Source organism: Plodia interpunctella, chromosome 5 (genome assembly GCF_027563975.2).
Source record: "Plodia interpunctella isolate USDA-ARS_2022_Savannah chromosome 5, ilPloInte3.2, whole genome shotgun sequence".
Classification (NCBI taxonomy): Eukaryota; Metazoa; Arthropoda; class Insecta; order Lepidoptera; family Pyralidae; genus Plodia; species Plodia interpunctella.
In genome coordinates, this window is record NC_071298.1 from 11,757,557 (window position 1) to 11,771,017 (window position 13,461).

The 13,461-nt window shown below is 36.2% G+C and overlaps 1 protein-coding gene across 2 annotated transcripts in view; it reads left to right on the top strand.

The window, feature by feature from the left end:
• The first annotated feature begins 318 nt into the window (after positions 1–318).
• Positions 319–13,461, top strand: part of FMRFaR (FMRFamide Receptor) — a 36,671-nt gene continuing 23,528 nt past the window's right edge. For both annotated transcript variants that reach the window (XM_053745399.2, XM_053745400.2), the window contains exon 1: positions 319–493. The gene's annotated coding sequence lies outside the window, so the exon portion shown is untranslated. The remainder of the gene's footprint in view (positions 494–13,461) is intronic.

Genomic DNA, 13,461 nt, shown 5'->3' on the forward strand with positions numbered 1-13,461 from the left:
TTCTGAACACAAAATAAAGAATGATATAACACCATCAATTTTTCATATATCAGAAATTTCGCATCTAATTATTATTTAAATTTAAATAGTAGAGTAACTGATCCTCTGTATTAACTGATATTTTCTATTGAAAATAATTTATAACTTATGATTTTAGCTGCCCTTAAATTGGTTTAAAAATGTGTTCGTATTTAATTAATATATGTACATATTTGCACAGTTAGTTAGCTCAATTTTACATAATGAATTAATTTGTACAAGTTTCACACAAGCTCTGCAAATAAATACATAATTAAGAATTTTCAGCGGTCCGCTGGTGGTGGGCCGGCGCACGGCAGTCGGCGCCAAGAGTCTCGCGTGCGCTCTCGTACCGCGCCGTGACTGCGACCGCTCCGAGCGCGACTGTAAACTTATTGTAACAAACAGTGCTTGCTGCGGGTCTGCTAGTGGAGTGTGTGATGTGAGTGAGTGCCGCACGGCGCGACTGTGACAGGTAGGGCGGCGGGAAAACTTTGCTTTTGTTACGTAGTTTTTAAGTTTAAGATAAAGTTTTTTATTTAACAGGGGCTGTTTTTTAAACGACTACAGTCGTAAGTTTTTAAAACTTCAATATAGAAGAAAATTTTTTGAATCGCAAATTAGTCCAAACAACAAGAAAATTTAAATTTAAATAATTTTTCAAAAATGTAGAGCTGCAGCAACGGCTATCGGTGTTGTCAAATTGTATGCAATGTATATTCATAACAATTTAATTTTTATGTGTAGTACCGTTTAACTTAGTTAAGTGCAATCGTACACCTCTTCAATTGCGAGTCACCTCGTTTTTTATACAAACCACAAAACAATTACTTAAGTTGGTACTATTTTTACAACTAAATAGTAGTGTACATATCTTTCCATGTGTCTGTGAGCCAGTAATTTGGCTTGAGTACATTAGTTCATCTCACTGTCGCCGGAATCCTTGACAATCGACCACGACGCGACCCTCGTGACACAACACAACGCTTGTTGTACAAAAGTGCGTGCCAAAAGTGATAAAAATTTATTTTGGTGAAAATAAAACACGTAATCTGACGACCGTGTCCCCGGCAATGCTCCAACTGTCGCGCTGAGGAAAAAAACTAGCATTTTTGACGTCATAAGAAAAACAAACGAACGGCAAATTTATTTATGAAAGCTGGTTTAAACGACGCGAGCATGTTGCTGGCATCTCATTCAACTTATTAATTTCTATTCTCTTATAATTTCGTTTGATATAAATAGAACACAAAAACAAGGCGAAGTTTTTCTGGTTCGACATTCAATATAAATTATGTAAGTTTATTTCGTCGTTTCTTTGCAGCAGTAGGAATTTCCAAAAGTAAGAAATGTACTTAGATGGAACATTTTTTCTCTAAAACTATGCAAGGGCCTCTTCCATTTTCCTTCAGAATTTTAATACCTATTAAATATTGAGAGCAGCGCAGTGCATGTGAAGGAATTTTCATTAAGTGAAATATTCACGAAATGTTTGATTGATTATGTTGCAAATGGCTGCTGGTGCCTCTCGAATAGTTTGCTAACGCGAGGGACAATGCTGAATTATAATGAATTAGTAAGTTCACGGCTGTCACACTTGGCGGTGATTCTGATAAATTGCTCGGGTTGCCGTAACAAAACAAAATACAAAAAATAATGTACTGTATTTGGTTGGTCTAACATGCTCCGTCTGTATTAAATAATTCTTAATTTTTATTTATTAATTTCAATATTTTATTATTATTTTTTAAAATCAAAATGTCAGAATCTGTATTTAATTGCGCCACGAGCGCAAAGAATCAAATAATATAACTTTAGTAACAATTACTGCTTTTATTGTAAGTTAATACCCTAGTATTTATAATACCCCAGTATAATTTCAATTAGTCCGCATGAATAACATGTCGTAAAGAAATCTGCTTGTATATATTTATGAATAGAGTAGTAGCAATAGCAGCGGCGCACCGCGGCAGTTGCAGCGCGCGGCGCCCAGCCGCAGGATAATATCTCAAGCAGTCGAAGTTGTTTATTCTTTATATAATTAACAGGTATAATTGTCAAGTTAATCCGCAGCTGCCGCGCGAGCGCCGCTGACCGACACCACGTGGCGACGACCTCTCTCCTTTTTTGGTTTTTACGCAACGCTCGAAGCGCCAGATAAGTCCGTGTAACTGTATGAATCATTGCAGACTACTGTTATCCCGAGTCCGTGACGGAAACCATTATCAAGGCCGAAAATTATGCATGTTTAAAACTATTACAGTTCGTTTTGTATCACATTGGGGTCAGACATCGTCAGTTCTATATTCAGCCACCATAATCGCGGCGACTGATCATTGTCTCTATATAAAGATCAATTTTAATAGATTAAGCAGGTGCGTTTCAATATAACCTAAGTTTTGATAATTTTAAATATGCATTTAAATGAATACAAATAAGGTTTTTTTACAAAAATGTATTTTTTGACACGAGCTTTATGTTGCGTTACAGAGTAATTTTGTTACGTTTGACGCGTGACAAAAATCATGTCCTATCTGGGTGTACTCTGGGTGTAATGAAATGCATGATGGATCATGCATTTCATTGAAACTAAAGTGATGTGGAAAATTTGAACTCTGTAGGATAAGCAATAAGTGAAATCACAGATATATATTTGTGGGTGAAATTTAAATTGCAAGATTTGATTACAGACATAGAGATATAATGACGTACAGACGCGACGCAGGAAACTAAATAATAGTTCTTTTTTAACTGTCATTAATAATTAATCTAAAATAACTAGCCTTTCAAGTCCTAGAAATAAAGCCCACACATACTAGGAATATGGCGACTACCGAGATTAAAATCGCATTTATTACTGTTTATAACAATGTCAATGAAATGGATTTTTGTTCTTCCTCTTTACGAGTATTGAGGAAAAGGATCTCAATAAGCCGACCATTAGCTAGCTCCACGCAGATTACAGCCGTGCACTAAACTCCGTATTGCCTTCGGGTGGATTGTTGTCAATGTCAACATATTCCGATTCAGGGTAAAAGCAGTTCCAACAAAACCTTAATATTATATATATATATGTATATATATTTGATATATAAACTGTTTTAAGATATGCACTATACTAACATAGCACAGAAAAACGCAGAAACTCTAAAAGTGATGGCAACGACGAAGTATCAAGAATAAAGTCTTGTTAGTCAACGGTTTATATATTTGTCGCAGTGGTGGCGGCGAGTGAAATGTTCCGAAGTATATTGTAGTTACACCTACGTCAAGATATTTTACTTTTTATGACTATATATTTTAGGTTTACGCGTGGAACAGCATATTTCAAATTTTCTATGCATTTACTTCGCAACATTCTTTGAAACACGACATCACACTCCGAAATTACTGGTTACAAACCATTGCGTCATTACTTGCAATAGTGTATATGACAATTTTTAATTTTGATGACTATTCGAAGGCCCTTTTAGAAACACCAGTGAAAAAAATACTGTGATAATGATAATTTTCAAACACGAATAGATGTCAAAAATAAAATCACACATTATTTGCCTCGTCCAAACGCTCCACACTAAGTAGGTCTGACATGACATCACGATTGAGTAATATCTTAGCGAAAAAAGCTATCTTTGTTTGACAGGCACTTTCATTACTGCGTCTATGCTGACCAACATTTTAGATTTTTACATAGTTGCGTTTATTTTTAAATGTTCGTATAATGATTCAGCAGCCTCGCTACCGTCCATGGACGATCACAATGATCTTAGATACCTATATCTATTTTATCTAAGGTATACATATTTTTTAAAGTTTTCTGACCTTTTCTTCCCTACTATATAGTTTACATTAATTTATGAAATGGAATGGTCATACACGTACTGCACGTATCCCCTTTGTAGTATTCACTAAACGGATTTTTATGGAGTTTTTGTGATCTTCGAGAGCGCTGGAAAGATTTCAACGACCGCGCTTTTTGCCGCCCGGCTGGGGAGTTCGCCTCGCGGAGTGCCCACTTCATTTACAACGTTTAAGTATTTGTTTATACGTCTCCATTCCGTGTTATGTATGTATAACAAAGAACTTCTGAAAACTGCTGTAGATGTAAACTAACAGAAAGAATGTAAGAGATACAATAAATAATTTGGATTGAATTGAAATGTAATTCGAGTTTCATGTACATTTGTATAAGATTTTAATGAAAAACATTTAGAATAATTTACTTTGTACAGAAATAGCTGCGTTCAGCAAAATAGGTCCAGCTACTAAAACACAGTTGTGTTTACGCCCAGTATCATTTGTCCAATTTCTTCCCAAAACGTCGGGCGCCGACCAGCTATGATCCCCTGCCGCATACTGCTTCTGTCGGCGGCTGCTACTGGGAAATATCCCTAGATCCTTCATGGGATTTTATTAAGACGTGTTCTCTACTGATACCTAACTGAACTGACCGTTATTTTTTACAAAAAATCAATTGCGTTATTATAATAATTTGAAGATTATTTGGTTCATTAGAGCTAGAAATTGAAACTAGAAATTCTAAACATAATCATTTATTATTTATTGATTTATTTGCGTTAACAAACAGTTAAACAAGTCTGTTAAAACTAGTAGGGTTAACAATATATTAACTTAAGTATAACCATCAACGGTATCCACACAGCACACGGTGAACGCGTGTCTGTGTCTATGTACTGATTGAGGTTAAAGAAGGTAGAAACTTATAATTATAACTTCAAGGGTTCATTCAATGCCGCTTACTGAATTATTAATTTAAAAGGAAATAAAAAGATAGGTAAGAATGCGTCTAACATAAGCACTGTTCGATGGACCACCGGACAATACAAGAAAAATTATGTGAAATAACAAGCATATTATTCAGTACTGTGACGTCTTGTGTATTATTGAATTAAAAGAAAACAAACTACTGTACACAAGTTTGAGGTATTATTTTAGAGAAAAAGAAAAAAGAACACTTAAATTCCTACTTTCGTTCGGTAGACGGAGACAATGTGATCATCAAACCTTTTTTTAATCTAAACTCAGGAAGTTATATATTAATCAATTAAGATTCCGTCAAAAATATCACATATACCCGTATAATCAGTTTCTATTTCAAGAAATAGTCCGCGCTATTTATTATTAGTTGGAACATATTGCTTAATTCATTTAAATGATTGAAATGTAATAAATATTTTCTTTTATTAGTCATTATATAACCGTGTGGTCACTCCGGCGCGCGCAGACTCCAGTCGTCACGGTAGTGCGATGCAGTTTTTGGCCAGACCAAAATAGACATGATACTTGTTTCATAAAATATATTTTGTTGACTCTATTTTAGTACCTGAACCCAATAGTCATAAAAATATCGTAAAAACTAGCATGAATGTGTTTTTCCTTTCATGTTGTGACGTCCGAGCGATGACACGCTCAACTCGGCTCACAGCAATCGAAGCAGAAGAGTTACATCTCCTAAGAAAATACATTACTGTTGGTCGTAAAATTTTAAAACGTGTAATTTAATTTAATGTCACATGACATTAAGACATCTTAATGATCATCAAATTTATGTATATCTCTGCTTCAGGTTTAGATATAAGTATGTACCTACAGGTGTACTTTTGATAAAAAAAATGTCCTGTAAATTTTGCTAAACATACCGACAAGTATTCTTGTTTTATTAGTAATAACGAAAGTTCACTCACTACTTATGTATTAATATCATATGCAATTGAAATTATCTGCCCTTGTAGATAATTACGATAATAGTGTTACACCACATGCCTTCAAGTTTCCAACTTTTGCTTTAGATAACGGCAGACGTGTTAACGTATCTTTACTCCAAGCTCCAATAACCAATTTAAAATTGAAACGAAACAAAAAATTCCGATTTACGCACGCGAGCCTTCGCGGTACGTGACACGATCTGCCGAGGATGTGTTGCTGTTGCAATAATAAACAACCTCGCTCACTCGCGGTACAGGGGAGTAACCGACTTAGCAAAGAGTTTTTTTAATGAAAAATATAACCTCTTAAGATCATGAAAACTATAACTCACTTGCCGTTGGCCACAGTTCCGCTCGCGTAGGCCTATCATCATAATTATAGCGACCTCGTGTCATTTTGTATCCAAATTCCAAATTTCATCAAAATTTGCAATAATATTAGCAAAGTATGAATTATGCAGATTTCTTTCAATTGAATTTTCTATTTTATTTCGAAAAATACGGTTCTCTTCTCATGTCTGTAATGTGACAATGAAAGCGACACAAAGTTTTTATTACATATACCTCGGGAGTTATTACAATGCATAATTAAGGAAATTTCCCTTTAGCAAAGCACGCGATGTCGTGATTGGTTTTCTTCTCGTGGTAATTGTTCTGTCTCTCATAGTGATTACAGCACACAGGCCAGGGATATATGAGCCTCTTTTCTGTATAATATCCTCATATTCAACTGAATTAAGTCACCTCATCGTCATGAAAATTTACATTCATATTGAGCACATCCTAACAATAAAAAGACATTGTTCATCACTATACATAAAATATATTAGGTATAACGTTCTTGTAAAAAAGGTCACAATAATATGAACAAAATAAATACCCAAATGAGTAGCATATGGAATTTGTTCGTGATGAGCGCGGCGGCGGCGCGGAATGGCGGTTGTTACGGGGAATTGATCAATTGGCGTAAAAAATTGTCGCACAAATCTCTTTTTATCGCCGCCGGAGACCATTCCTACTCGCCCCAGGTGGCTACCAGCGTCAATCTTGTGAATAAAAATCGAGTAGTTAGATTTCACTGATAACCCGCCGACTGCTTCTATTTTCTCTTTTTTCAAGGTATTTTAGTTATTAGGAATTTCGTCTGTATTTAGCCTAATTGATCGAAATCATAAGTTCCATTTGTATGGGAAGTTCCATTCGGACTGCGGTGAACATTTCATTAAATGAACATTCTGTCATCTAGTCATTCGTCATCACAGTACGGAGATCGGTGATGGTGATTCAAAACTGATCCTGATTTTGTCAATATATTTACTAATGGTAGTACAGCTTATATGATACTAAACTGAATGTGCACCAACCTTCTCTTTAGGATGTCCTTTATAATATATGGTAGTGCAATACTGTCACTCTATTAACCCTCTACAGTGCTAGCAAATGGGATTGAAAATGTTTACCCAGCCGCCTTACTGAGCCCCCTGTGTCGAGCCGACGCGCACGTTGCAGCGTGGCGGAACAATATACGAGTTTAACTTGAAGAACGCTAACCCCGTCTGACAATGTCGTAGCAAAGAGTCTTCCTAGCCGTTAAATGTCGCGTTATCGTCAAAACTGCTGTATATTTTGTGTGTAAATGTAAAGTATTTTTCGCAACAAATTTAAATTTTATGATCAGTAAAATAAGCATGAACATCTGAGCTGTAGTTTAATGATATTTTTAATGAAGGATTAAATGCTTCATTGTTCTTTAAGTGCCTTTATCTCTAATTTATAGTAATGTAATGTGTGAAATATATTTTAAGAGAAAACTGTTAAATTGGTTTAATGAAGAGAAAAGACTGAGAGAGCTGTTTTCAATAATTTCAAGTAACTCATAATCAATGCCACCAAAATGAAATCAATGATTCAAAAATAATAATCATATTTAAATAACGTTCTACTTTAGCAACAAAGCACCAGAATAATATGCAACAGGAGACTAATAAACATTTCAACTTCCTCCTGTCATTATCTAGCATCTCTCTCATCATCATATGCATGTCATAAACCAGTCCACGATGTCAGGGCAGCAAGTGCGCGTCTGGTTGCTCGGTGGCTGGTAGACCAGTGTCCGCGTCGTCTGCTGGCTCCGCTCAGGGTGTATCTCCTAGGTATACATTATTCTATATGTCATTGAATGAGAATAGAGATCGCTCGAGCTTACGCATATTTGCCACTGCCATATTGTGAGACCTCAGAAAATCGGAAATATTCACTAGGTACTACACAACTTTATTTGAGCCCGATGTAGCTAAAATTACGCTAATAAGTTGTGATTATCTTGGCGTTGATTCTTCGTGGGCTTCATCTAAACTTTTCATTCGTTGAATATTTGCTATTGAGCCTCGTATGATGTACACATGACGGGTACACACAGAAACTTAATATTCTGCAAACACAAGACCCGAAGTCTCTTCCTAGTCCTCCCCGCGGCGGACTGAATATTGATACTTCTCCATTACAACGACGACACCAACTTCGCAACTAATAGTTTCACAATATTCATGACTGTGCAGGGACACGCCTGTGGCGCTTTGGGAAAAATACCCTTCATTACCATATTATGATATTTCCGTGTCATACTCGACCCGTGTGCATAAATTCATCAAAATTCGGTCAGAGGTGGCGAACCTCCAAACTACTTAAGATGTAGGCATAAAGTTGGTATATTAAATTTTAATGAGATACTCATATTGCGCGCCAGTAATGGCCAGCAAAATACGTAGTAAAAGTAGACAAAGATTTTTGTATTACTAACCTCCGCCTCCGCGTACGCCAGTATCAATTTCATTTCACTAATTTATTTTTAAGTGATTGCTTGAGGTATGTACTTAGGTTGTATTTAGGTATATCACACAACTTGAACAACTGACAGTTGCTTCTATTTATTTCTTTTTTCTCTTTCTTTCACTTAAAATACCATCACTAATTATAACAAAAATTGTAACCGACAAAAAACTTGTATTTCGTTCCAGCCACCTCTTCCCCCCGCGCCGCACCGGATGCGTCTCTAAATCACGGAGCGCCGGTTGCTTCGCTCGTAAAAACTAACATAAATTCTTTTTTATCGACTAAATATGAGCATCGATTTCTTTGCGTATTTTATTGCTGCAAAAATATAGTTTAGAAAAATTTTAAACTCATTAGCATACATTGGTGGTACCTAAATCTGAGTTACAAGTATAAGTGGAATATTCTAATGATTCAAGGACTCTGGCTCGTTATTATCCCAAATGTATAACCAAAACATAAAGTGTATTATTATAAAGTTGAGTGTCATGAAACACTTTCCCTTTGGGTAGGACTCACACTAAAACTAACACTTTACGACGCGGCGACGCGTTTTTTCTTTTCAGAAGCCGCGAAGTGATTTTCATCCCTTGACGTGTGATTACTTCGAACTTTCGATCCAGGAAAATTGGTGGACTTGGAAGCCTTTACTTCCATTTCATAAACAATACTTTCCATCCTAATAAACAAGGATCCAAAATGTCCTGTTACACCTGAGCTATACTCATAAGGCAGTTATTCATTAGATAGTCCTTTCTTAAACAGAGAATCCACCAAAAATCAACTCGAGTTCTTGAATTGGAAAATATAAATAAATAGTCTGTTTCATTTGTATAATAAACAATAGCTAAGTGCTTCCGAGAAATATTTGAGTCTTTCATAAGAATATATTTTCTTACATATAAATCTTATTATGTATTACCCATGCAATTAGTAGGTACTCCACCGAGTACCCACTAATTCCAATACTAATATTCATATATATAACCTTAAATATCGTAAAAATACAGTATTATATCGTGAGGTTCTTTTATTTCAAACAAAGCCAATAGGATTATATATCGTATATTAACGGGTCGACACAATTCAAAACGAGGTACGAAGTTTTGACTAATATACTATACATTGTGAGTACAACGACCTATAGTGAGTCTAGTCTCGACCATTCTTGTCCACCTATTACCGACTTATTTGAGCACTTCTACATTTCGTAAAAAAAAACGGTATCTCTGATAAACCGAACCTTATGTCTCTGAAGCTTGCCCATAATCACTTGTAAGAATGAGAATTTCTGCCGAGCTATCAAAATCTGTTTACGGTGTTATACACAGTCGTGATTGTTTCAGAATCTTCAACCTGATTTTTCTTTCCGTGAAATCATACTAATATCTATATAAACGCTATCCAGCTAATCAGTCACGCCGACCGTCCGACATTTCAACGCCAATCAAAATATGTCGCATGAAAAATCTATTAAACACACAACTGAATCAACATCATTGTGAATGACAAATTACGTATTTCATTTCATTAGCCAAATATACTACGTATACTGTGTCAGTGAACCGAAACGTGAGGACGACGTTGTATCGATAAATGCGGGGGCCAGATTTATGAGCTTGTGTTTGTGCTCGTGGCGCTAGTGCAGGGCCGGCGAGCAGTCAGAACAGGCTGAGCAAATACCGCCGGGAAAGGAATCGCCCGCTTATCTTTATTGAAGCTTTTGCCCCAAACTCGACGCTCGCAATCTCGATAGAAACATATTTCAGGCGATCTAATTTTCGTAGTGAAATAAGAGGATTAGAATAATGCTAACCAAAGTGTTTTTTTTTGCATTCTGGAACTTTCGAGACCTTTTCAAAAATGATTTTCCTACCTTTGCTACTGCTTGCCTTGGCCTTAGTTTTGGGCTGGATTTAATATAGGTTTACTTTTTCGAAAAATCAATAAGTAATAAACCAAAAATTTATTGGGCGTAATTTCACGGTTGGTTTGAAAAAATCGAAAAATAAGTACCTTTTGAGATTAGAATATATTGCGCGAATTATTTTGCGTGATTATACATCCAAACACATTTATATTATTAGTAAGAAGCTGGATAATAGAACAACTAAGGTATCACGCCACTGAAGAACAAAATGCCTTTTAGGTACAGAATAGTTGACCGAGTAGATCCGGCTCGTAGACGTGTTGTAGTGGGCTGGCGCAGAGTTCAGCACCTGTTTAGCATTTTGCGAGCGTCCGTTTACAAGATTTTCCACTCTGCAGCCACTGAATATAATTTGAATTTTATATCCAAGAAAACAAGGTATCTTGAGTTGACACTCTTATAAAAATAGCAGATTTGGCTGCGACTGAAAAACTTTTATAAGCACTTATACAAGAGCTTTGTAGCCGCAGCACTTTTTTTAGATAGTTAAATCACCTTCGAGGTGAATTATGGCTGCAATGAATGGTTTGGCTTCAGAGATTAAACCCTGCAATATTTCTTAAAACTACGGTTTTCTTTTACAATTACAAATCGATTAATTTGGCATTGAGTCATCGTGAAATTTAGTATAACACCAAGCCTAATGCGCGGCGTGTCTGTTTCTTCAAGTGACAATCATATACAAATAGTGCGCGCGGTAATGAAATCGTCTCAGCTGACCTTGTTGCGTCGCCCGACGTCACGTGCAGGAAATTCGCGCCAATTTATACATATGCGATGTTGATGATCATTATTGAAAACACTCTAAACCGAAGACTTTAATATAATACTTTTTATTATTATAAACTGTTATTTTGTCAATTACATGTTTCTTTGGTGATGGTGTGCTTTTCGACGCTTCTGCGTCTAGTATAGTAAGAGAGCCTGCTTGGGATAGAGTAAGCATAGAAATGGTAAAATACCAAAGAAAATTTTTTATTTGTTTGTTTTGTTTGAAATAACTTTATTGCATAATAAAACACAGAAACAGAAAAAGCACTAGCAACGGTGGACTTATCCCATTGAGGGATAGTGAGGGACAGTCAACCGGTATGAAAAGGCATAGTTACAAAGGGCAAAAGAAGCAATACAACAAAAGAAAGATAGTTAAAACACGTAATATCAAATAAATTTTTATTGTGTGTAATAGATTCAAATAGTACCTAAGTTTGAAAAGCTTTACCGAAATAAAATTAAAACAGATTAAAGAATAGAAAGTAACAAGTCAAGAGCTCTATAATAGTAATTAATAGCATTATTGACATGCGTTCGCTCAGCATTATACAATATGCTATTCCACGTCGTAAATCTAGTAACAATTTCCTCTTTGTTCTTCAGGCCTATCATCAGACAGGATTTGAGGTTATACAATCTCGCGCCTCGAGGCGGTTGGAAATTTGTCAATTTCGATGTAATGTGGCGGCGTGCGCGTATGAGATGTTTTGTGTACACGAGTACACGTGTTTATGCTGATACTGGAAGATAATGCGGCGGTAATAATAATCACGCTTGTATGTAGATGTAGACACACACGTATTGTACACCTGTGGTGTAGAACAGTTAGGCGGAGATCATCAACGAGCATTCATCACTCCCATGAACACTCGCGTATTCTGGTTGCTCCCTATACCCCATCCATAATCCGTTCAATTTCAAGTAGATCTGCCATATAGGTAAGTAGATATGCCAATTGAAAATAACACTACTAAATTTAACACCATAAAATTCGGTGTAACATTGTAGATATTGTCACATAAACTGTTGAAAAAGATAGCGCACCAGTTTGCGTGCGAAAGGAATTAACGAAAATTGGAGAAGACCGCTAAATTGATCCGATCAATTTAATTTCAATTGCCAGCCGTCAAATTAATTGAAGTCCTTGGAACCCTTGAAATTGTGGCGGCTTATTTCAGTGAAGAATATGTTGTTCCAAGAATATTCGCTTAAGGTTTGAAGAAGAACAAAAATTTTTCAAGATTTTTGACTACTATGTCATCGCGTGAATGTTGTGCTGTGATGAGATCATGTCACTCTGTCTCTTTCACTCTGTCTCATGTGTATATCTCTGTCTCTTTCTCTCTCCTGTCAAAGTACAATTAATAAGACTATAGATTTCATAGCTAAATCGCGGACAGACAGACATAGCAAAACTAAACTCTAAAAATAAGTAATATAATATTCAACAAATATGCTATTATATAAAAAAGAAATATATACAACATGTCATTCTATTAACGGTTTTATTCAACAAAATCGCATTATTTTCAACCGGCCGCTCCTAACCCCTGATGTTTTTCCACAGACCAGAAAAGGGCTACCTTTCCAACGTCCCAACACATCCCAATCCGGTCCAATAGTAAATAAAGTGTAAGGTTATGCTTTCCGGGACCTCTTCATGCGCACAATAACGTTTTCCGCACTCACCCTTTAACGCTTACATTTATATCTTCATACCCATTCGAGCAACTGCCGAATGTTTAGACCTTTGTCTCCATTGTCGTCGGGTGTCGGCCATTGTCGCGCGTAATGGCGCCTGTCCGCGGCTGTGTTTGCTCTGACGAACGGCTGCAGGCGGCCACCGTGTAGCGGTAGCGGGCTGTATCCAGCGTATTATGCTTTAAGTCGGAGAATCTGTTGCGAGGAGACCATACAGCTGTGGAGAGTTACATGGACACCTGACTTTATTTTTATTATTCATGTATCTATCACTTTAAAACAATACAACCAAATAGTACTAATTGTGTAATGCTCCGGGCAATCAAAAGTTTACAAAATTGAGTCTTCATTCAAGTTAAAAACTAGAAATATATCAGCAAGTGTGATTGCTGAGACGGACGTAGCAACTGGAACGGAATTAGGTGTAAATTCTGTAACTGACAAATGTTCAATTACTTAACGTAGCTCTACATCATGTTA